The following is a 26,713-nucleotide window of genomic DNA, read 5'->3' on the forward strand; positions in this document are numbered from 1 at the left end:
GCACATGATAGACAGCCCTGTACTACTTTATCTAGGGAACGTTGGGGGCATCACGATGAGCCACTTTTTTGGATCACATCTGGATCAAGGATATCTTTGTGGACACAATGTATTCAACAACAGTACAATATTGTATGACAGAATGTAACTGACTTTCCGACTCTGCAACGTCATTTCCTCTTCACAAACCCCTCACCGTCCCAGGCAAACTCTCAGGGAGTCTCTCCCCTATTCCTAGGTGCGTCACACAATATTAGGTTACAAGACTAATAGTAAGGACCGGTCACTTAGAACACTGCAGGAAGAGATGCAACAGCCGGAGATGAGCTTGCTGGGTGGCCAGAGAATAGTTTCCCATCTGCTGTCAGACCCCTCGGTCCTGAGATGCGTTACACCCATCTCTTTCCAGGTGACTCCATGAGAATGACTGTGCTAGGATATGGCAATGTTAGTATTCTTCCTACATGGGTATTTATGTATACAGCTGTACTACAGAACACTCCTTCAATTGTTTGCCTAGATCCTAGCATACATTTATATTATAACAAAATATTGTATCTGTTGACAGTGAGTATAGTGGGTACATGTGGATATAAGGTGTTTCACTTACAGCACATGTATAACTTATTCTCCGCCTGAATATAATATTACTTGTACTGAACTACCTGGCTCGGCCTCAAGCAGACCTCTATAATGGCTAATTGGAAGGTCGCCCTCAATGAATGGTATCGCTCATTTTGGTTCTTTTAAAACTATATAGTTTTTTACGTACATTCTGCCCGACAAATGATGCTTGCTCCCATCAGACGTTAACGCCTCCCTCCATTGTCTGTCTAGGCATAGGCGAAGAAGCGCATCATTTACAAGGGCCATACTGCAGCATTGCCCCCCCAGCAACAGTAAGTGTGTATGTACTTGCACCCGGCAATCGCCCAATGTGTACGAGCCTGCAGTCTACGTCCAATCATGCTGATCATTCATTGTCCGAAAGATGCCTCTGCCAGAGAAATGGGCAGGCAGTCACCCTGTGACATGATCCCTTCTGACGTGGGGTGGTTACCAGAAGTTGGATCCATAGTACAACAAAGACAAAGTAAGACATTATTGTGTAATAGCCAGAAGTCAGCTCCTCAAGCCTGGCCATTGCGTATGCCAGTTGCCTACAGGCCCCTCTGGCTCACAAAGATACTAACATTCCGCTGTGCTACTCCGCCTATACAGTAGGTCACAATTATATCAGCAGATAGATTAGTTTATCCCTATCTTTTTTTCTGATTATGATTACTTAGAATATAAGAAGGGTGAGAATATATAGTATATTACTGCGGGCGATTTGGAAGTTTTATTCGTATAGCAGGATCCCTTATATTCTCATTAAGTTGGTCTTCAATTGTTTAGTGGGCACGTTATCCTGACGAAAGATGCAAATCTGAAACGTAGATCACACTTATTGACTCTGAGTAGTCTTTGTTTATATTATCCGTGAGTACCGCCACATTGGTCTCCGTAATAATGTATATATAAATGTATCCATGTTCATTTAGCCGCTCGTGCTGGTTTGTCACCTGCCAAAAAACTCAAACCCGCGGCGGGAAATCAACACGCTGCAACAACGCTGCTCAATGCTTTTCTATGAGCCGCAGGAGTGAATTAAATGCATGTGCGAAGCGACAGGATTTCATCAATTGCCACAGAAGTCGCACGTGGCAATTGGGGCAGCAACGGTGAGCGTGGTTACATATTGGGGGTCATTCTGGTTAATTTGCAAGACCTGTGAATTCGCAACCTTGCGAGTCCACCAAACCCCGCCTTGGGAATGGTGGCCTGGCCACCACCCATTCGCAGCGTGTGTTCATACTCACTGGATGCAAATGGATCCCCTTGCGTGGGTTTCCTCCGTGTACTCCGGTTTCCTCCCACATTCCACAAATATACTGGTAGGCTAATTGGCTCCCAACTAGTTATCCCTAGAATGTCTGTGTGTGTGTGTATATGTGGTAGGGATCATAGATTGTAAGCTCCACTGGGGCAGGGACTGATGTGAATGTTCAAATATTCTCTGTAAAGTGCTGCGGAATATGTGTGCGCTATATAAGAAACTGTTAATAAATAAATATTGTACATTATTAATGCTAATCTAGCAATTTACAGACATACTCCGTGCTTCGTGCCCAAAACTTCCCTCTCTGACCTATCGTCCTACACCAAGTACAAATGTGAATTCAATGTGGATTTAAACATAACCATTGCAGGGTTGAACCTTATCTGCAGACAGCATATAACGGCAAGTACAAGAGCATCCATGTCATTTTGTTTATATAATGTGGTCACATCCCTTATACCCGAGTGTTAATTTAATCTATTTATATTCATTAAAAATACTTGTGGGGTAGAGCATAATCCTCTACTCCTTACCTGTCCATGAAAGCCAAACTGTACTTATTCTGCCCATTTCTCATATTAGACTCAGAAATCCAAATATTTAGCATGTTACCAGGGTCATACAGGTCCCCTGTGGGACTCTCACTCATAGGAAGAATGATAACAGTCCTCACTGTTACACAGTTACATAACCTGGCTCACCTTACTGTCCTTGCTATTATACAAGCAGTATGTCCGGTCTCGCTGTGTTCCTCCGTGGAGTTGTCCTCCAAGAGTTTGTCAGGTGTTTCATTTTTTTTCTTAATAAATAAACAAGAACGTACATATTATTATTTTGGGTTATTTTCCACATGAGATTAGATGGAACAAGTTTGAGGCTTTGGCAATGAAGAGACGATTACTAATGATGTCCCGATATGTAAATACAGAGATATACAATAGAGTGTAATATTTTCAGTCTCCAGGTCTGGCTAGTCATAAATACTGTAGTAAACTCACTGCGGCTCATTAAATAGTGGACTGATCAAAGCAATACGTTTGTCATCACATTTAATTGCCCATTACGGATACTTGTATTGAGCTGAAAGCAACAATGTGTAATTAAAATCAAATGAACATTAGCTCACAGTTAGTAGGACAGAATTCTCTGATCTAGGAGCCACTTGGCTATGGGAGGGAGTGAATAAGAGATTTGTGCATCTATGACAGATTTATATTAACGTTACTTTTCCATTATATTATTATTCCTTATTTATATGGCACCACAAGGGATTTGCTGCACCCAAATACTGAGTACATTATTATCCTTTGTTTATATGGTGCCACGAGGAATCTGCAATGCCCAATTACAGTACATAAATAAATAAGCAGCAGAGGACAAGTACAAGTTACATACATACAGCTGCATCAGCAGAGGACAAATACATGGTACATAACCATAGCTGCATCAGCAGAGGACAAGCACAGGGTACATAACCATAGCTGCATCAGCAGAGGACAAATGCAGGGTACATAACCGCAGCTGCATCAGTGGAGGACAAGTACAGGGTACATAACCGCAGCCGCATCAGCGGAAGACAAGTACAGGGTACATAACCACAGCTGCATCAGCAGAGGACAAGCACAGGGTACATAACCATAGCCGCATCAGTGGAGGACCAGTACAGGGTACATAACCACAGCCACATCAGCGGAGGACAAGTACAGGGTACATAACCATAGCCGCATCAGCGGAGGACAAGTACAGGGTACATAACCATAGCTGCATCAGCGGAGGACAAGTGCAGGGCACAGAACCATAGCTGCATCAGCGGAGGACAAGTGCAGGGAACAGAACCACAGCTGCATCAGCAGAGGACAAGTGCAGGGCACAGAACTATAGCTGCATCAGCAGAGGACAAGCACAGGGTACATAACCATAGCCGCATCAGCGGAGGACAAGTGCAGGGCACAGAACCATAGCTGCATCTGCAGAGGAGAAATGCAGGGTACATAACCACAGCTGCATCAGCGGAAGACAAGTACAGGGCACATAACCACAGCTGCATCAGCAGCGGACAAGTGCAGGGTACATAACCACAGCTGCATCAGCAGAGAACAAGTACAGGGTACATAACCATAGCCGCATCAGCAGAGGACAAGTACAGAGCACATAACCAAAGCCGCATCAGCAGAGGACAAGTACAGGGCACATAACCAAAGCCGCATCAGCAGAGGACAAGTACATCCAACTGCAACTGATATTCCTTACCACTGATGTGCATCTGATATGCCTTACCACTGATGTGCAACGGATATGCCTTACCACTGATGTGCAACGGATATGCCTTACCACTGATGTGCAACGAATATGCCTTACCACTGTTGTGCAACGGATATGCCTTACCACTGATGTGCAACGGATATGCCTTACCACTGATCTGCAATGGATATGCCTTACCACTGATGTGCAACTAGAATGCCTTACCACTGATGTGCAAGGGATATGCCTTACCACTGATGTGCAAGGGATATGCCTTACCACTGATGTGCAAGGGATATGCCTTACCACTGATGTGCAATGGATATGCCTTACCACTGATGTGCAACTGTTATGCCTTACCACTGATGTGCAACGGATATGCCTTACCACTGATGTGCAATGGATATGATTTACCACTGATGTGCAACGGATATGCCCTACCACTGATGTCCAATGGATATGCCTTACCACTGATGTGCAACGGATATGCCTTACCACTGATCTGCAATGGATATGCCTTACCACTGATGTGCAACTAGAATGCCTTACCACTGATGTGCAAGGGATATGCCTTACCACTGATGTGCAAGGGATATGCCTTACCACTGATGTGCAAGGGATATGCCTTACCACTGATGTGCAATGGATATGCCTTACCACTGATGTGCAACTGTTATGCCTTACCACTGATGTGCAACGGATATGCCTTACCACTGATGTGCAATGGATATGATTTACCACTGATGTGCAACGGATATGCCCTACCACTGATGTCCAACTGATATGCCTTACCACTGATGTGCAACGGATATGCCTTACCACTGATGTGCAATGGATATGATTTACCACTGATGTGCAACGGATATGCCCTACCACTGATGTCCAACGGATATGCCTTACCACTGATGTGCAACGGATATGCCTTACCACTGATGTGCAACGGATATGCCTTACCACTGATGTGCAACGGATATGCCTTACCACTGATGTGCAACGGATATGCCTTACCACTGATGTGCAACGGATATGCCTTACCACTGATCTGCAATGGATATGCCTTACCACTGATGTGCAACTAGAATGCCTTACCACTGATGTGCAAGGGATATGCCTTACCACTGATGTGCAAGGGATATGCCTTACCACTGATGTGCAAGGGATATGCCTTACCACTGATGTGCAATGGATATGCCTTACCACTGATGTGCAACTGTTATGCCTTACCACTGATGTGCAACGGATATGCCTTACCACTGATGTGCAATGGATATGATTTACCACTGATGTGCAACGGATATGCCCTACCACTGATGTGCAACGGATATGCCTTACCACTGATGTGCAACGGATATGCCTTACCACTGATGTGCAACGGATATGCCTTACCACTGATGTGCAACGGATATGCCTTACCACTGATGTGCAACGGATATGCCTTACCACTGATCTGCAATGGATATGCCTTACCACTGATGTGCAACTAGAATGCCTTACCACTGATGTGCAAGGGATATGCCTTACCACTGATGTGCAAGGGATATGCCTTACCACTGATGTGCAAGGGATATGCCTTACCACTGATGTGCAATGGATATGCCTTACCACTGATGTGCAATGGATATGCCTTACCACTGATGTGCAACTGTTATGCCTTACCACTGATGTGCAACGGATATGCCTTACCACTGATGTGCAATGGATATGATTTACCACTGATGTGCAACGGATATGCCCTACCACTGATGTCCAACTGATATGCCTTACCACTGATGTGCAACGGATATGCCTTACCACTGATGTGCAACGGATATGCCTTACCACTGATGTGCAACGGATATGCCTTACCACTGATCTGCAATGGATATGCCTTACCACTGATGTGCAACTAGAATGCCTTACCACTGATGTGCAAGGGATATGCCTTACCACTGATGTGCAAGGGATATGCCTTACCACTGTTGTGCAATGGATATGCCTTACCACTGATGTGCAATGGATATGCCTTACCACTGATGTGCAACTGTTATGCCTTACCACTGATGTGCAACGGATATGCCTTACCACTGATGTGCAATGGATATGATTTACCACTGATGTGCAACGGATATGCCCTACCACTGATGTCCAACTGATATGCCTTACCACTGATGTGCAATGGATATGCCTTACCACTGATGTGCAACTGATATGCCTTACCACTAATGTGCATCTGATATGCCTTACCACTGATGTGCAACTGATATACCTTACCACTGATGTGCAACTGATATGCCTTACCACTGATGTGCAACTGATATGCCTTACCACTGATGTGCAACTGATATGTCTTACCACTGATGTGCAACTAGAATGCCTTTGGCCACTTGTTTGTAACTGGAAATATGCCTTTCAACTGATATGCAATGCAAATGTGTATGTCACAAATTTGCAACTGCAAATGCACCTTGCCCACTGGTGAGCAACTAGAATTTTGCTAGTCCACTGAAGTACAACTGGAAATGCGCAATAACAACGTTTTAGTAAAATATCCCTGTAAATCTGGGAATAAAATCTCTTCAAAATAAGAAAATACTAAATAGGTGACGACTCAAATTGAATGCAGTATTAAATAGAAGCATACATTTTCCACCAAAGTAAAATTTCCAATTATATTTCATGTTCCACGCCACTTAAAATGACAGTTTTCCATTCCGCTGCGCCCGCTAAATTGCTGGTCCTACAGCTGTGCTGTATTCACATGTGCCGCGCAGAGCTCTCTGCAGAATACACTGGGTGACCTCAGTTATACAAACACTCCCTATAAATCACGTCCAGATCAAGTGTTCTCTTTGATCAACTGCAGATCAGTTAATCTTTCGATATAAATATGCTCAGCAGTCATTGGCCTCTTCTTTCCATGTCTTGGATAGAAATAAATCAGTCAATTAGTTTAGAAATAAGTAGAAATGAGAGAAGCAAATAAGTGCAAAACAATGTAGTTCCAAAACTATGGATATTCAGCAGATGTACAAATGAGAGTAGGACTACACAATAAACCCATAGATGATATGCATAGAATAAACCCATAGATTATATGCATAGAATAAATCCATAGATTTTGCACGTGCTGTACCCTTTCTCTGGAATTCTCTACCTCTCTCCCATAGACTCTCCACCTCTCTACGAAACTCCGGACAGGCTCTCAAGACCCACATCTTCACCAAACCCAGACAACTCTCATCCTAACCCTCTGTTCCACACTCACTGGCTACCCCATCTGTGTCACTACTGTCTGTCTGCCCCTACCAACTTCTCTCATGTGCTTTTATAACTTACTGAAACTATCTTCTACTGCATACTCCATTTGATGGCATCCAAGCGCTCAGTTTTCTGCCACCCTAACACTTATTTCAGTGTTGTTTTCTGATGTAGCCAAGTTGATATATCCTGTACTTGTCCTACATTGATTTCAACTGTCACTGTGTTGTCCTACTCGTTTATGTACTCTGTAATCGGACGCTGTGGATCCCTCGTGGCGCCTTATAAATGAAAAATAACAATAATAATAACATGGGCCTGCAAGTAGGACTATTTGTAGGTTATACACAAGTAACTGGTATTTGGAACTGTTATTGGATGTAAAGCTAATGGTGTCCACACACTATACTTTTCGTATTGCATGTGTTTTGTACTAGATCGCAATGCGATGTGCTACAACAGCATGCAATTGGAACTAGATGTGATGTTATCTAGTACAGAAAGTACAGGCTGCACATACCTGTTGTACTTTGCAATATGCAATGCGTGGCAGCACGCATTGCACCACATTGCAAGCCTACAGAAACACTGTGCGATGTGAATGCATACAATGCGTTTTGAATTAAAAAGTTCAAACCGCATAAGACCATCGCACCGTGTGTGGGCACCTTAATATTTGCCTCCCAACTGCCCTGTCAGTCCTGCATTGGAAAACCTGTAAAAAGAAAAAGAAGGTATTGCAGCGCTCTTGTTTTTTTTATTGATTCAACCGCATATAATACTTTAAGACAAATTTAATTAATAAATGCATAGAATACAATTTGAAAAAAGGGGTTGCTGGAAAAGCTGTCCTTGAAGTGACAGCGAAACGCGTTGGTGATCTATTGGGACCTGTCTTGGTTACTAGCCCTGTACCTGTTAATCGTTCTGGACATTGCTACTCCTTTCCCAACACCTGGAGCACTTCAAACTTATAGCATAAGTGCACTTTACTGATGATCCCTTGTATACAAGTCCTACCTAGGACTGGGACACCTCCAACAAGATTTTTGGGATTACTATTTGGAGCATCCTTCCCATGATGAGCGCAAACGCACCTTAGAGAGGATCCCCATATACCAACAAATCCTTCCCAGGTCTGGGACACCTCCAGCAACAATTTTGGGATTACTATTGGACTCCAGCAACCCCTCGGTCTCACTCCTCCAATCATGTTAAGATTCTGATTGACCAGAGCAGGTTTTATCACATACATCTTGACAGGTCCCTTCTCATGTGTTACATTGTTTTTAAAAATTGTATTCTATGCATTTATTAATTAAATTTGTTTTAATGGCCCTAACTGTGCGGAGTTTGTATATTCTCCCCGTACTTGCGTGGGTTTCCTCCGGGTACTCCGGTTTCCTCCCACAATCCAAAAATATACTGCTAGGCTAATTTGGCTCCCAACAAAATTAACCCTAGAATGTCTGTGTGTTTGTGTACATGTGGTAGGGAATATAGATTGTAAGCTCCACTGGGGCAGGGACTGATGTGAATGTTCAAATATACTCTGTAAAGCGCTGCGGAATCTGTATGCGCTATATAAGAAACTGCTAATAAATAAATAAATAATAAGTATTGTATGTGGTTGAATCATTAAAAAAACAAGAGCGCTGCAATACCTTCTTTATCTTTTTGCTATTACCAAGGGGCCTGACTAGTCCCTCTTGCAGTTTACCAGTTTACAAGCCAATAAAACAATTAGAAGTAGTGGACTAAAATAAACCATTAAAGGCGGTTTCTGTTTCTCTTCTCTTTTAAACAATTGTTTTACTGCCACATAAATCCAGGTATTAGACTTTGATAAATAACCCCTAATATACTTGAAACTGATTAGCCAGAGGGCTGTAAAACACTAGGATCCCTCAGAGGGGATTTACAGATCCTTGCTCGTATGATTTGTGGAGAACTGAATGTCTGAGCACATAAATCCGGACTGTCACCATTTTCCATCATGATAACTTCCTAGTGACCTCTCCCTGTACAGAGGCATCGCAGTGTATAGATTGATATATATGTGTATATTTACTCATCTGTAAACACGTGGGAACACAATTCTCATTTATTTGGGATGGATTAAGACTCTAGTTTACAGAACAGTGGGAAAACAAATGTTTAATGGTAAGAACTTCCTGTAACTGGGGCCAGGTGGTAATTCCACCGCCCGGATGTCAGGGTACTGAGATTTTCTGTCTTGGTACACTGCAGCTGCGGGGGCATTAGGGATGTAACAAGGTAACGAAACTGTAACACGTTTATATATTGACATTCACATATGTAGCACCAGCCATTATTTCTTTATGAACAGTTTCTTATGTAGCGCACACATATTCCGCAGCGCTTTACAGAGAATAGTTGAACATTCACATCAGTCCCTGCCCCAGTGGAGCGTACAATCTATATTCCCTACCACATGTACACACACACACACATATACATTCTAGGGTTAATTTGTTGGGAGCCAATTGACCTACCAGTATATTTTTGGATTGTGGGAGGAAACCAGAGTACCCAGAGGAAACCCACGCAAGTACGGGGAGAATATACAAACTCCGGACAGTTAGGGCCATGATGGTACATTTGAATAAGCAAGTATGGGAGATTGTGAAGGTGACACCTAGAAACGCGCACGTGCACTGCTACATCTGAAATCACTTACAGCCAAATGTAGATGAGCCCCAAAGCAATTAGTAACATGTACAGTATTTGTTGGAGGAAAGACACTGATACGTGTCAGAGCTTGTTCATGTATAGTGGTTCCATATAAGTAGACACGAGAAACCTTGTTTAAAATGCATGTAGCCATAGGGATCATTGTGCTTTCTAAGCAATGCAGGGAAATGCCGCTGATTTGAATGTACTGTATACAGTATATCTGGTTTTTATTTTTATGTAACATCTGCATAATGTAGGTAAGGTGCAGTAAGGGAGATTGCTACACCCTTCAGGGAGTTCGGGAGTCTCCTGCCAAATGCAGGATGGAAGGCAGCTATGGCACTGGCATATTCTGTGGTGCTATACAGTTGGGGGGAAAAAATCAGTGCTAAAACTAGACTAGTTAATAGCAGAAAGGAATACCATCTAATGGACTTGCTCTGCACTTGGACGTCAATCTCGATCCAATAGGTCAGGTTATATCAATCCCCCATTGGTGACTACTCCACAGGTCCCCCGTACCTTAAACAGGTCCCCCACATTTTAAACATTGGCATGTATTCAATGCCGGTGCGAGGGGGTTAAACAGCGAGGATTGCAGAAAACCAGCGATCCTCGCTGTTTAACCCCCGCGCCGGCCGCTCGCACTATGCAACGCTCTGGGGAAATCCTCACCGTCACAGGACGGCGAGAATTCCCCAAAACAGCGAGACCCGCGGCTGCTGCAGAAAACTTGCAGTTTTTAGCCGTGGGTCTCGCTGCTTCTGGAGCCGCGTCCGCCAATTCTCCCTCGCTCAAAAAACGGAGCGAGGGGGAATTGGCGGATGCGGAGGCTGTGTTGAATGCTGTCAGGGTGAGTGGTGACAGCGAGCAGGAAGCCCTGCTCGCTGTCACCACTCGCAAACAGCATTGAATACATACCATTGTGTTGTTTATGTATGTCTAAATGTTATTAAATTGTCATTACTTTTAATTGATGCATACACTCCTCATTTTGGTATAGCGCTGCTTCATTCCTGTTTTTCTCTTGTTTGTTTATTTTTGGGGAACTGACCACCCCCGGTAGCAGCTGCTTATTAGAAAACAAACCCATATTAAGGCGCTCTAACAGTTAACCTAGGTTAATTATTGTACTATACGGAGAACATGCCTGATCACACAGATACACATTCTAACAGTTGCCTACTTTTAAAGTCTTCTCTCCGGGAGAAGCCCGGGGAGGAATCTGTCAGCAGCACGTCGGGGGGTGGGGCCTGATGTAGAGGTCATCAAGCCCCACCCCCAGTACGGCAAATCCCTCAATTTGTGTGTCTTCAAGGAGGGGACGGGGCAAAATGCTGAGATTTACATCTTTAGCCCTCCCGAAAAGCCGCAAATCTAGGTATACTTAACTAAGGCTTAAACTTCAACGATCCCTGGGGACCCCTTTCTGCCCTAATTAGACACCCGGACTGAAGAACATGGATACTGGATACATCTAGTACAGGCATGTCCAACGTTGGCCCTCCTGATGTTTTGAAACTACACATACCAGCATGCTTTGCAATAGTTTTAGCATTCTCTAATAGCAAAAGCATGCTGGGATGCGTAGTTTCACAACATCTGGAGGGCCAACGTTGGACATGTCTGATCTAGTATATGCCCTGGACACGCATTTTGCTTTCTACACTGGGACTTTCTATACGAGTCACCATACAAGACACAGCTCCACAGTAATCATTATAAACGCCCGTCATGCCATCTAATTTGTAAAGAACAAAATGAAGGGACATTCACAAAACAGAACAGTTTTTGACAGAATGACTGCAAAACTCATGGGTCAATACAGGCAGAAATCAGAAAGGGCTTATCGCCAGGCCTCAGGCACCTGCAGAACGTCTACTAAGAACCAGCGCTGAAGATGCAGCAATGTCTTATTCAGATCCATCTCGCGCACAGAACAGAAATGTGCATTATTACGCCACAGGAATTGAGCTATAGGGAGGCGTAATAAGCTGCAGGATTGTCTCCCCTAGCTTTGGCTCTATAGCCGCCTTATGACATAATACTCGGACCGATAAGCGGAAACTAAGATGGTTTCTACAGCAATGAATATCACAAGACAAGGATAATTGGTGATCTGGCACTCAAACACAAACCCTGATTTCACATTGCTGTTAGAACTTTATTTCAGCCAAGAAATAAATATCCCCATCTAGAAACTCTCATATGTCATAACTAGAAAGTCCAAACTGCAGAGTTCTTGTGGTAGATCTTCACCGGCCATGCTGAGGTTAATGTTGGTATTCTGCTTCGGAACTGTCGTTCTCATGCATTTATCAGGATAAAGTGGCTTCAGATGCACAATGGCGAGCAGCGCGTCTTGGAATTCTGGTTTTAATTGATCGTAAAGTTGGCCTGATAAAAGCATGGCTCTGTGTCTCTGATTTGTAATCTTTGGCAGGGAATGAATTAGAAGGCGGGGAAATGAAGATGTTTCCAAAAACCGGCTTCCATGGAATTTATTTTAACACACTTCCAGCTAAAGAACAGACCTGAAATTTGTCATAAGCGTCAAAGCGATCACAACCATCTGCTGCGGTGATAAGTTCACTTCTATTGGTGCTAAATGCAGCCAGCGTGTCTGTATTGGGGGCTCTGGTACCAAAGCCGAATAATGAGGTAGGAACAGTGCACACAAACTGTTGGTTCCCAGATGTTCTGAAACTAGACACATGCAAGCAAGACATGCTGGACATTACAGTTCCACAACAAGGTGAAAACTAAAGGTTGCTCTACAGTCGGGATGATCCACTTTGCTGTTTTCAAAGCATTAGTGTTAATTTACTTCAAAAAAAAAAGAAGAAAAAATGGTGGCAATAGGTCCCTGATAGCAGGTTAATTTCACTAGTTCATTTGTTTTTGTTGTTTTCTAAAAGTCAGGACTCTTCTTGTAAAAGGACAGAGTGTTTCCCTTCAACAGACTCAATGGTCTCCCCTCTACAAGCCCCAGACGGTACATGAAGAATTGTGGACGACTGGCGTAACTTGCCACATACATGATGCATTGTGGAAGCATAATTCCACTGTTCTAGAGCACCTGCAGCATAGACCATCATGAAGCCATCTCTTCTAATACTTCAGTTAGCTGTTCCATTAGAAACTATGCAGGAACTATGGCCGGACCGGCCCACAGGGGAAACCCCTCTAAAGATTAGGTTCCAGACTGTGAACTTGAATTACACATTATACATATGTTACCTTATACCGCACAGGACTATAGTGTATTTTCTACCGTGTGTTGCTATTAATGATCTGGCACAGTAAATTGCATGCACTAGCAGTATTTACTATACATATTTTTCAAGGGGCCCAGACCATGCACTCCCAAATGGTTAAGCAAGTGCGGTGGCTGGCCATGCCCTTTCTTGAGACTGGCCACATGGCTAAATAAGGGATTCTACCACTGCACATCCCACCCCTGAATCCTGGGATTTAGGATTAAAAATGCTCAATCCATCCGGGATTGGCCTCACTGATAAACAAACACCCCCCTCCCCCCCCCCCCAAAAAAGGCCACCCAGCACATTTACTCACATGGCGGGCAGGTGGTGCGGCTGAGAGCATGAAGAGGGTCAAGGATAGTTCCTATCTTCTAAATGTAGCTTGGACCACGTGACCGATGGAACATTCCAATTTCGCAGTCACAGCATCAAGGTCGCAGTCAAGCATCACTTTGTGTGTCCTCTTACCTATTGTCGTGGTCCCCCTGCCGTCCTGGCTCAGATGGTATGTCTGTTCAGCTGACATGCTATATACCCAACCATGCGGTGAGGCCAGGAGTGCGGTGGTGCTGGCGGGCTGCACACCGTGACCTCTGACTATGTCATGCTGTGCAGAGACACATAGAAAAAGGAAGCCAGTGTGGTTTGCAAAAGAAGTAGCAAGCATTGTGAAAGCAAAAAAGTTGTCCTTTAGGAAATTGTAGAGGCAAAATAATGAAGACAAAGAGGTATATCTTGTTAGACAGAAGGAGGCTAATAAGGTAATCAGATGTGCAAAAGCACAGGTTGAGGAGAAAATGGCCCAGTCAGTGGGTAAAGGGGGAAAAACTTTTTTTTAGGTATATAAGTGAAAGGAGAAAAACAAAAAGTGGAATAATAAGACTAAACACAGAGAGTGGAAGCCTTCTTGAGGGGGACAATGTAATAGCAGATCATATTAATAATCATTTCTGCTCCGTATTCACTGCTGAAAGAGAGGGGAAGGGGCCACAGTTACGTTGCAACTATAGTCAGAAAAATGAGGGGGAAACAAGTACATTTAAAGAGGAGAAAGTCCTAACATAACTCTCATGAATAAATCAATGGGGCCAGATGGGATACATCCAAGGATACTAAAAGCTCTTAAAGGGGAGCTGGTAAAATCAATAACAGAATTATTCAACCAGTCACTAGCTACTGGAGTAATCCCAGAGGACTGGAAAATAGCAAATGTAGTCCCACTGCACAAAAGTGGAAGCAAAGCAGCTACCAACCAGTGAGCCTGTAGTTGTAGAATATCTCAAAACCAGCAACAGGATCCTAAACAGCATGGGTTTACTGGGGGAGAGATCATGTCAAACAAATCTTATTGACTTTTTTGACTGGGTGACTAAAGTTATAGAGCAAGGTGGGGCTGTAGCTTATCTAGACTTTAGTAAGGCTTTTGACACTGTCCCACATCGCAGACTGTTAAATAAACTTGAAAGTTTAGGATTGGATTCTAAGATGGTTGATTGGATAAGATCTTGGTTGCAGGACAGAAAAAGAGTTGTAGTACATGGAGAGCAGTCACAGGAGAGCTATTTAAACTTGCTTGGGATAGGCATATTGATATCCTTACAAAGCAATAAGGATCATAGATGGTTTGAGGTAACATGTTTAATAAAGGGGCAGACTAGATGGGCCAAGTGGTTCTTATCTGCCGTCAAATTCTATGTTTCTTTAGCTGGGGACGGGAGCAGCCAGGCAGCGTCTGAGTGGGTGGTTAGATGCTGGCCAGCATTAAGCTGTGCATGCGCTTCCCGGCATTAGACCGCATGCGCAGTTGAATCCCGAAATTCCGGGAATTGAAACACCAATCTAGGGATTCGAATCTCTGAAATTTTAGGGCCAATCCTGGGATCCCACCGATCCCAATCCCGCCATTGACCCCTAGGGCCATCATGCTCTGGTCAGATAGGTTCCTGGGGGGGCTGTAGCCTGGTTGTACTCTGGCTTTCATGTAAGTCTTTTTCATCTTATGTTTGGAATCTGTAAAACAATGCATGAACTCACAATAAAACGGGCACAGGAGCAATAAACATTTCCCTGGAGAATGATGAATTAGAGTCTGAGAAGTGAGGCTGCGCTAATGTTAAGTGTGTTTATAACCTGCTGTCTGTGGTGTAAAATAAATACATTTTAGCAGATAGATGATCAACAGGTAACCAGCAATTAATAAAAGCCAAAAAACTTCCTTCCCATGTTACAGTACTGTTCTCATAGCAGTGCTTCCACTGCCACAATATGAGTGCCGAGTCTCTCCCTTGAGGGGAGACACATCTGTTTCCCAGAATGGATGTTAAAGGTGACAAATCATTTCACTTCTTTTCACAGTTTAAGCAGATTTCTGATGTTCTAAGATCATGGTCTGTTCCACTTGGTTAGAAATACACTCGGCTATGAATCTGTGTGTGGGTGTGGGTAGTGATTATAGTGCCCTCTGCTGTTCACAGTGGATATAATACAATAACTGAAGAGATCATTGTAGGGCAATTGTATAATTGGCCACTGATGAGTTATTGCTTAAGTCACAGGGAGGCAATGGAAAGATCTTAGTAACAGGCTTGAACATATTTTAAAACTAAACTTGTAACTACGTGGGATGCAAAAATGTGTTGATGTGTTACTGCAATGTGTTGTTACTCTACTGATTTCGAGGAAACAATTAATTTAATATGTAGGATTTTAAAGCATGCAAGATTTCACTGCGCTGCACTTAGATTGTTCCAGGAAACATTATATATATATATATATATATATATATTCATAAAAAAACAGTACTGGGAGGGCACCAAAAACTATTAAAATAACACACAATTTATTACCAAATATCACAATACTACAGTTCATAACAGCCGTACTGACAGCAGCACATGGTTGACTCCCTGACAGCAGCACATACCTGCCTCACTGACAGCAGCACATTGCAACCTCACTGACAGCAGTTGCTCCCATACTGTACATTTCCAGATTTTCACTCATACTAGCCAGATTGAATATATGGTCTGTGATATAATGATCTGAACATACGCAGAGATGAGTCTTATCAGATGTAATCTCTCGCACCAAGTACAGGGCTACCGAGGACAGCTACTTTCATTAGCGGATGGATAAGGTCATCAATACACATTTTTTTTGTTAAGACTTAACAAGAGATAAATGCAAGTGTAATAAGTAGAGATAAATGTTCAACCAACCAGCTCCTTACTGACTTTTTTTCAAACACAGCCTGTAACATGGCAGTTAGCAGGTAATTGGCTGGACATTTATCTCTCTTTATCACCCTTGCATTTATCTCTTGTTAAGGCTTAATACATCTGCCCCAATGTGGCCAAAATCCATGCAACTCTAAATCAGAGTTTTGGTAATGGCTGTAACCTATTGCAATTGTATAGACCAGTGGTTCCCAACCTGGGGTACTAGTACCCCTGGGGGTACTCTGCAGACCAGTTGGGGGTACTTGAAAATAATATTGGTAATGGCAGACGATGAAAAGGTCTTTTGATGGCTGAAGAAGACCCATTGCCATAGAGACAAACCATGTTGTGTCATATGCAGAGCCGAATTTCCCATTAGGCACGTGAGGCACCGGCCTAGGGGCGGCACATGTTTGGGGGCGGCACTTGGATGCCTGTGATAGTACTGTCAGCCCAAAATGTACCAATAACTGCAAAATATCCACTGTACTGTACTATATTCCATCTTAAATAGAGTGTAAATGGATGGGACATGCATATACTGCCCCTATAAACTGTCCTACTTAGTAAACATTATTGTTGTGCCTAGGGGCGCCCTCATCCCTAAATCCGCCCCTGGTCATATGCCTGACCAGCAATCACATCAGCCTTCATCTGCCCATCACTGACAAAGGTGGAGGAAGCAGCAGCATTAATCCTACCGGTTTTAGTGGGAATCCTGGAGATAATACACAACCAGTGTCTAGACACAGAAGGGCATGATTCCTTGCTGTATACTACTCCTCCGCTCCTCCTTAATATAATGACATGCATAAGGATCCGCATACCGCTACATACTGCCCATATTTTAAAATGAGAGGAGGGGGCACTGATCAATAAAAAGCCTAATCAAGGGGTACGGGAGAGAAAAAAGGTTGGGAACCACTGGTATAGACCACAGACCCTATGGGGTGACATTTAATGGGATGAGATATACGGGGGTAAAAAGCGTAGGGATCCCCTGTATTTCTCAAACCAGACCGGTCCTAGTTCCAGAAATACGGGGGACAAAAAAACTGATGGTCCCCCGTATTTTTGGAACTTGGTCCGGCTCAATGAGCCTGGGTCTTGTGATGCTCGGGGGAGCATAACAAGACCCAGGCTCACTAAATACTACACACTTTCACGTCTTAAAAAAATTGCACATATCTAAAAATTTGCACATTTTCAAGACTAAAAATCGCACTCTCTCACACACAATTCGGAAAATGCGGTACTTGCATGTTAGTTGGGCGCCCACTAAGCTATTTGCTTAGTTTTCCCTGCTATGCTATGCTCGCCACATTATATAAAATCAACTCCATTCCGACATGGATAGTGGGGGTATGAGCGTACTAACTATAGTGGGCGCCCAACTAACATATAAGTACCGAAAATGCGATAATTTGTTATTTCTAAAAATGACATCCCATTAAATGTCACCCTATAAGCGGGTTACAAATTTAAGCAGAACCCCAATTGAAGTGATGAGGTACAGATGGAGCCGGCACGAGACGTTTGCGCGCTCCATGGCAACGGAGCTTGGCGGGGGTCCCGCTGCCTCCCCTGCCGGTCCCCCTCGCCGCCCGACCCCCCAAACTGGGCAGCGTCTCTCTGAAGCGGAGACGGGCAGGGAGACGCTGCCCAGCCAGCGCTCGCCAGTGAAAGGGATCTGGCGGGTGCCGGGCAAGGATGAGCCCGGCTACATCTGTAGCAGTATGACACCAGAAGCATACTTCATTAAATACTAAATTGCTGAAGGTTATTAGCGAAGCAGAGAAGTACACGCCACTCCAGACTGAATGAAGATCTTCCTAAAAGTACATTTCACAAACCCAACCGGCCTCACACTATGGAGATATTCAACAATGAACGGAAAGTTTTTAACGTCATTCCCTGAGTGGAAACATCTGCACTTTTTTTTCTTCCCATTATGATAGAGCAATATTACATTAGACATTAACATTTAAAATAGCTCTTTAACTTTGTGTGACCTGTCTGTGATTTGCCAAATACTTAGAGGGGCCCTCTCCAGCAGTCAGTACTGTGGCAGTTACACTGTTGTGATTGCCGTGTGATGTCACGTGAAGTGTCACGTGTCATCGCTATACATCTTGGCTAACTGTTTAAATTTCTGTAACACACTTCAGCAAATCCTTCTTGTTTGTGTTACCGTGTGTCATTTATGTATACTTAAGGGAAAACAACATGTGTTAGCGACACGCTGCACAATGCCGTTGGAGATTTGTTTCAATAGATCTCAAGTTGTTTGTATTCGTCTGGGTGAATGTGACAGATGGTGAGAAGAGATATCTACAATCTGGCTGCTAGAAAACCGGATGGTATAGCTAGCGGAACACACAGGCATTCTTGTGTATGTTTTTTTAGTTTTATCATTGAAATAAAGTTCAAGGGGCGAATTCAGTTCTGAAAGGACGTTCCCGCTTCCCGCCTGGGGCCGCCATTGTCCCGCGTGGGGGGGGGGGCAGTTGGGAGTCTCTCCCCCCCCCAGCCTGAAGAGAATAGATGCTGTGCACAGCGTCTATTCAGCATCGCAGAGCGATGCAAAACAGGGGCGTTGCCTTAGGATGCATCATCCTGTGAGACCGCGCCCCTTTTTCGCAGGCCGCACCCCCTTTTTTGGGCGCAGGCGTGTCTCGATCTACAAAGCAGCTCTTCATCAGTGTGTCTAGGGGCATATCTACATATAATGCATGCACTAAGGGCCCCAATGTACCACCCAGTGGTGAAAAATGAATATAACACATGTGACTTTGACGGTGAAGGTGGGCCCTAAGGATGGACATCACATCGCAATGTTTTACTACCATCAATGTTTTTCAGATGGTAGTGACTTTTTTTAACAATCAATGGTGGAATTCAGATATTTGCCGCCATCAAATGGCAAACATTTGATGGTGAACCAATGGTCCCGTCCCCCAGCCAGCCAAGCTGCAGTGCTTCTGCACATGCGTGGCTGCATTAAAGATGGATTCTGCGCATGCGCCAATCATATGCATTTTTTTTAGAATTCTATCTAATTCTTTTGATGTGATGGCCAGCGACCATCACATCAAAAGATTTCAAAGGAAAAGAAGTAATAGAACACGAGGACATGTACTGAAACTGGAGGGAGGTAGGTTCAGGGGAAATGTTAGAAAGAATTACTTTACAGAAAGGGTAGTGGATAAGTGGAATAGCCTTCCATCAGAGGTGGTAGAGGCTACGACATTAGAACAATTTAAACATGCTTGGGATAGGCATATGAATATCCTTACAAAGAAATAAGGATTACAAAGGGTTAAGATTACCTGAAGGGTAAAAAAAGGGGCAGACTAGATGGGCCAAATGGTTCTTATCTGCCATCAAATTCTATGTTTCTATGGCGGAAACTCAGCCATCATTTGATGGTGGGCTTCAGATGTTCATACCTATGGCAGCTACACCTTTGTTCTAGCTCTGTGAATGGCTGCATATTGGTATAACTTTAGATTCTAGATCTGCGAATGGATGCAGGTTGGTATAACTCTAGATTCTATCTATGTTAATGGCTGCAGGTTGGTATAACTCTAGATTTTAGCTCTGTGAATGGCTGCAGGTTGGTATAACTCTAGATTCTAGCTCTGTTAATGGCTGCAGGTTGGTATAACTCTAGATTCTAGCTCTGTTAATGGCTGCAGGTTGGTATAACTCTAGATTCTAGCTCTGTTAATGGCTGCAGGTTGGTATAACTCTAGATTCTAGCTCTGTGAATGGCTGCAGGTTGGTATAACTCTAGATTCTAGCTCTGTTAATGGCTGCAGGTTGGTATAACTCTAGATTATAGCTCTGTTAATGGCTGCAGGTTAGTGTAACCCGGGGATTGTTCTAACACTGCAGGCTGGTCATGTCACTCAGGATGCTCTGCTTGGTTACAGGTAGATCCAGCACTGTAAATATAAATGTTCTTTTCTTCTGCTTTGCTAATGATTGTCTCTAGGGGTCTGATTCATAAGTAGACACAAATGGCGTCTCTACTGCGATTGTGCACACAGCAGATCTGCATAAATAGGCCAATGGGCATTTATTCAGGGACACACATCCCAATTCTGCCGCTTGCACGCAATGGGCCGTATTCAATGCGGCCGGTGAAGGGGTTAAACGGCGAGGATCACCGAAAACAAGCCACCCACGCCGTTTAACCCCCGTGCCGGCCGCTCACCCTATTCAACGTTCTGGGGGATTCCCCGCTGTCAGAGGACAGCGAGGATTCCCTCAAACTGCAAGGCTCATCACTGTAAAAACCCAGTGACATGGAAACGGCGTATGCAGGGGGGTCAGTTGAATACTGACCCGCAAGCTATGACGGTGAGCAGTGCTGACAAAAGAGCCTTTAATACTGCCCAATGATGCAACATTGGTCACTTGTTGAGACTTTACAACGGAGTATGAATTTGCAACCACAGGCCCAGATACACCTGTAAAACGGTCGCAAAGTACTCGTGTTTTGTAGCCCCCTCCCTCTGTTACTGTACTTTCCACACACTTTGTGATTAAATCTTTACTGCATTCGACATCAATTATCATCCCCGCTTGTGTACGCTGCATATGTGACTTGTGCACCGGCCATAGAAACATTGTCACTGCGCCCAACTCTGAATCAGGGGCTAGAAGCTTTCATTCAGCAGTTCCTGTGCTGCATGGATTAGCTCAGTCTGGATCTTTGCAGAGTGGAATAGTAGACATATATTTGTATGGTGGGAATATGACTTTCAGAACTGTAAAACAAAAACACGACCCCTCCCGGGGCTTCCTCCTCACTATGGAACTATCCAGTAATTCACTAGAAACAAGGACTTCCACCCACAGAGGGAATCTATTCACTAGCAGTACATTGGATGCTGCATATGTCATGTGTACACTGTACAGGCAGTATTGGTGGAACAGATGCCAAACATCTGCTTCGTCTTCATAATGATATTATTTAATACATATACGTTACACACAAACTACATACACCCTTTCCCAAGCTCTCAAAAGTATTTGCTTTCTACTGTACAATAGATCAACACAACATATACAGTATGCTCATTGTATTCTTATACACCCATGCTTCTCGTCTATACTTAGTGTATTACTCTCAGAGGTATAATTACTAAAGTGGAGAATTACACAACTGGAGATGTTGTCTATAGCAACCAATCAGATCAAGAAGAACCTGAATAGGTTGCTGTGGGCAACATCTCCAAATTTGAAAACCCTCACTTAATATACATCTCAGTGTCTTCTTGTATATGATTTACCTATGCTTGGAATCCGATCAGCGTACAGGCGTTCAGGGTACAGTCAGTCAAAATCCCGATGATAATCCCAATTCTGGGTGGGGATGGAAGGTTAGGGTGAGAAAACCGGCGTCGGAAATCTGGGTGAGGATGGGAGGTTAGGGTGAGAAAACCGGCGTCGGAAATCTGGGTGAGGATGGGAGGTTAGGGTGAGAAAACCAGCATCGGAAATCTGGGTGAGGATGGGAGGTTAGGGTGAGAAATCCAGCGTTGGAAGGTTAGGGTGAGAAAACCGACATTGGAAATCTGGGTGAGGATGGGAGGTTAGGGTGAGAAAACTGGCATCGGGAATCTGGGTGGGGATGGGAGGTTAGGGTGAGAAAACCGGCATCGGAAATCTGGGTGGGGATGGGAGGTTAGGGTGAGAAAACCGGCATCGGAAATCTGGGTGGGGATGGGTGGTTAGGTTGAGAAAACCGGCATCGGAAATCTGGGTGGGGATGGGTGGTTAGGGTGAGAAAACCGGCATCGGCAATCTGGGGGGGGGGGATTGGAGGTTAGGGTGAGAAAACCGGCATCGGAAATCTGGGTGGGGATGGGAGGATAGGGTGAGAAAACCGGCATCGGAAATCTGGGTGGGGATGGGAGGTTAGGGTGAGAAAACCGGCATCGGAAATCTGGGTGGGGATGGGAGGTTAGGGTGAGAAAACCGGCATCGGAAATCTGGGTGGGGATGGGAGGTTAGGGTGAGAAAACCGGCATCGGAAATCTGGGTGAGGATGGGAGGTTTGGGTGAGAAATCCGGCGTTGGAAGGTTAGGGTGAGAAAACCGACATCGGAAATCTGGGTGGGGATGGGAGGTTAGGGTGTTTAGGGTTAGGAACGAAGGTGTATGGTTAAGTTTAGGCAGGTGGGAGCAGTTGGGCACTAAGGAAGGGAAGCGTTAGGGTTAGGCTGAGGGGTGTAGGGTTAGGTTTAGGGGAAGAGAGTTAGAATACTTATCCTTGGGTGAGGGGATTCTGCATAACGGGATGACACTGTCTGTCTCCTGACTGCCTCCATCCCAAGTGACAACATCCTGATTTCATCCCCTTGGAACTGCTTTGTGTATTCCTATAAACATCCTGGGTGTGATTCAGTGGTGGATGATTTGCATTTGCAACTTGTCTTTGGATAAAGCCACCACGGCATCTTATTGCTAATACCGAGACCGATGGGGGCCCCTTATGTGACTCCCACCAGCGGCAGGGAAATGTGCAGATATGTACCGATGAGAAGAAACGCTATCATTCAACCAAATTAATTAATTCTATTTATCATAACTGCATTTGTGAGGCAGCGCCCCCCCCCCCCCCCCAATTTTACAATAGTGATAACACAAATTGGGTATTTACAGTCAAAGTCAAGAGGGTCCTGCTCGCCAAGTTACAATCTATATTCATCATTTACAATGAAAGAAATCATTACCAGCCTGGTGATCATATGTGACAAATCTTTCACCCTCAAACAAACAAAAGGCAAATCTAGATTAAGGAGATAAATCAAATCTATCACATACCCGCCGAGTACAGACAATAAGAATTAAGCATGTTGTCCCACAATGTACAAGAGGACCCCATGCACAATGTTTTATGCAGGTTAAGTCAGACCATATAGGACCAGGTCAAAGCAGCAGTGGAAACAAGACTAAAACATGTCTAAAGTTACAATGCCGACACGGTCACGTCACCATTGCTCCATTGATGTCAACAGCATTACTGTTATCTTTTCGTATATATCTCAGCCAACTTACATCTATCCTTCATGCGGTACAAGTCTCGTTATACATAACACGTGAGCTCATTGTGTTATAATGCATCTTATGTGTAAAATGGGGTGAATAGAATAGGACACCGCTTCAGCTGATTACAATAATATGAGGCATACCTACCCTTGGTCACACACAGATGCCCCGTCATTTTAATCAGCAAAAGCTGCTTGCGCATCGTTTTCGCTCCATTTTAAAATAATATGCATTTTAATGGAAAAAGTTGTTAAAAAAAAAAGACGCCAGGCGCTACATTAGGGTGATTGGAGGCTACTGGTACATGGACATACCCTGTAATCAAAGACCAAATACCTCTGCGATTTGCTGGTTCAATGATAATATGTGAAGATGGATGGGTGGCATTAATCTTAGTTATTAGTGATGATAATTAAGGTCCTGTAAACGTAACCTGTATACCGTATAAAGAGGCTCATAGTTGGCGCTACTTTTATCAGAGGCTTCAGTGGTGGAAAACGAGTCTGGTCAGGTTCAAATAGACAGTTTGGTACAGTACAATTAAATCATTGAAACAGTGATATTATCCCCCTCTGATGTCTCAAGTCTTTCAACCATATATACTGTAACTTTTATCGTTACCATTAAACCTGGATTGTCTAGTGAGCACTAGATATTTTAAGCAGTATTATCTTCACATCACACCTCACACAATAAGAACACATCCAGATGAGGTAAATGAAAACTATTAGTGATGACATAGCATGTGACATACAGTACCACACCCCCAAGGTTCACTTGAGGCCTCCGGATGAAATGCTAGTTCAGTGAAGCCTCATTAATTAACCAAACCCCATTTCCGATTTTATTTCCTTTTCACCGCAGCTCATAACATATGTGCATCTCTTTTAATTGCATCCTTTGGAAATAATTTGTTTCTACAACAAGGGCGGCTCTGTGGTCCTAAACATTTCTCGCTGTGTGAGGCTCATTCTTTGGCAGGAATGGCCTGCGCCTGTGGAGAACGAGAGCTTCGATAATTTTGAGCTGGCAAAAGCTCCAGATGTAACTTCAAAAAACCGATGATAAAAAAAAGAGATTGTCCTATTTCAGGTGGGTGTAAGGTTAAACTGGTATCAGCAATAAATGACGCTGAATTACAATACTTAGGGCGGTATTTAATTCCCCCGACGCTATTTCTAACAGGGGAAATAGCGGCGGGGGCCTATTCAATGCTGTCTATCTCGGCAGAACGGACCTAACTTTAAAAGCTGTCAGGCCCATTTTGCCGTGAACGGCCGTGGATTGTCGAAATCACGGCCGTATCCAGGCCAGGTCATGACTGTCAGGATGTCCCAAAAATCGTGACCCGGGATTGAACACCCCCCTTAGGGGTAAAGTTACGTAAGTTTCTAAAAATGAAAAGAAGTGATGTTGCCCATAGCAACTAATCAAATTCTGTTTATCATTTCTCAATTGCATCCTAGAAAATGATAACATCTGAATCACTTCTTTTCATTTTTAGAAGCTTTAGTAAATCTACCTGTTAGGGGAGTTTTAAGTTCTGTGCTGGATTGTTTTCGGAAAACCTCCACTTTTTGCTTTTTAGGTTGAATTTGCATTCAACCTATTCAATTCAAGTGCCCATTTTTAGACAGTTGAAAAATCCAGGTCAGTCGAACAACGTGAGGATTGGTGAAATACTCTCCGATCTAAGTGTTTTTGTTGAAATGGCGGGCGTTTGATTGCAGTTTCAACTTAAAAAAAAAAATGGTTACTGCATCAGTAAAAAGACTAATAACTGTATGAGAAGTTCCGCAATGAAATAAGAGTCTGTGTTTTTTTTTTTTTAGGCTAACCAAACAGACTGAATTGAATACCCCCCTTAATGATAAAATATATTTGTTTAATAACTCCTCACCAATAGCATTAGCACTGGCTGCACTATCCATAAGATAAAATTGGGGAGGGGAAATTAAAAAGAATTCTTTAACACTATAGTTTTTTTTTAAATAAACTAGAAAATACAAAGAAATTGGGGGCTGATATATTGGAGGAAATTTAATAGGATGAGAGATTTAGAAAGCCATAGATATGGGAAGAAACCTCCAGTTTTTTTTTTTAATGCGGCAATCCCTTACACTGCAAAATCAAACTGGCAGTGATACATACCGCTTTAAAAAACTTGGAGATTTCTTACCAAATATCTCACTTTTTGAATCTCTCATCCTATTAAATTTCACCCATAGTATATAGATTTGATCACTATAGCGCTAGTATTTCAATGAATACATTTGTTTTTTTTATTAAAGGAAGTAGCAGACTTAAGTAACTAATATATATATATATATTTACTTTAACAGTAAATTCACATTAAATATCAGATGGCCACCTAACACACAGACTGTGGCACGTATTCAATGCTGCTTGCGAGTGGCGACAGCGAGCAGGGCTTCCTGCTCGCTGTCACCACTCACCCTGACCGCATTCAACACACCCTCCGCATCCGCCAATTCCCCCTCGCTCCGTTTTTTTGAGCGAGGGGGAATTGGCGGATGCGGCTCCAGAAGCAGCGAGAACCGCGGCTAAAAACTGCGAGTTTTCTGCAGCAGCCGTGGGTCTCGCTGTTTTGGGGAATTCTCGCCGTCCTGTGACGGCGAGGATTTCCCCAGAAGGTTGAATAGAGCGAGCGGCCGGCGCGGAGGTTAAACAGCGAGGATCGCTGGTTTTCAGCAATCCTCGCTGTTTAACCCCCTCGCCGGCCGCTCGCTGTGGCATTGAATACCCCCCTGTATATCTACAATATTGTGATCACTTAAAAAAAAAAAAAAACACAATACAAATAATAACACATCAATAGTGTATATTATCCAGTAAAATGGATGTTAAATATTGGCTGTAAATATAAAAAAAATATATGTAAAGACATTAACCAAGACTGAATCTCTGTAAAGAATGCCAGGGTAACGACTGCCCTTCAAATACTCTTTTTGGAATTTAGTAATTAAAGTCACTGTATATCCAGAATTTGTATGCGCTCAAACGGTATCCTCCTGATTCTGGTACTATTTTGCCGATCAGATAGTCACAGATAATAATACAAAGTGGTTATAGTCACCTAGCTGCTGCTGTAT

General features: G+C 43.5%; 1 protein-coding gene and 1 long non-coding RNA gene across 3 annotated transcripts in view; one reads left to right on the forward strand and one right to left on the reverse strand.

Moving 5' to 3' along the window:
• Positions 1-26,713, reverse strand: part of LOC146045911 (uncharacterized) — a 318,120-nt gene that overhangs the window by 130,765 nt on the left and 160,642 nt on the right. The window contains exon 4 of one of the 2 annotated variants that reach the window (XR_014465677.1): positions 2,584-2,681. The exons of the other annotated variant lie outside the window; for it this stretch is intronic. This is a non-coding gene — a long non-coding RNA (uncharacterized LOC146045911). The remainder of the gene's footprint in view (positions 1-2,583; positions 2,682-26,713) is intronic. 2 annotated transcript variants of the gene reach the window in all.
• ZNF469 (zinc finger protein 469) overlaps positions 1-26,713 on the forward strand; it is a 346,850-nt gene that overhangs the window by 47,214 nt on the left and 272,923 nt on the right. The gene's annotated exons all lie outside the window — the stretch shown is intronic.

This window comes from Crinia signifera, chromosome 11 (genome assembly GCF_055691185.1).
Source record: "Crinia signifera chromosome 11, ASM5569118v1, whole genome shotgun sequence".
In the NCBI taxonomy this organism is placed as follows: Eukaryota; Metazoa; Chordata; class Amphibia; order Anura; family Myobatrachidae; genus Crinia; species Crinia signifera.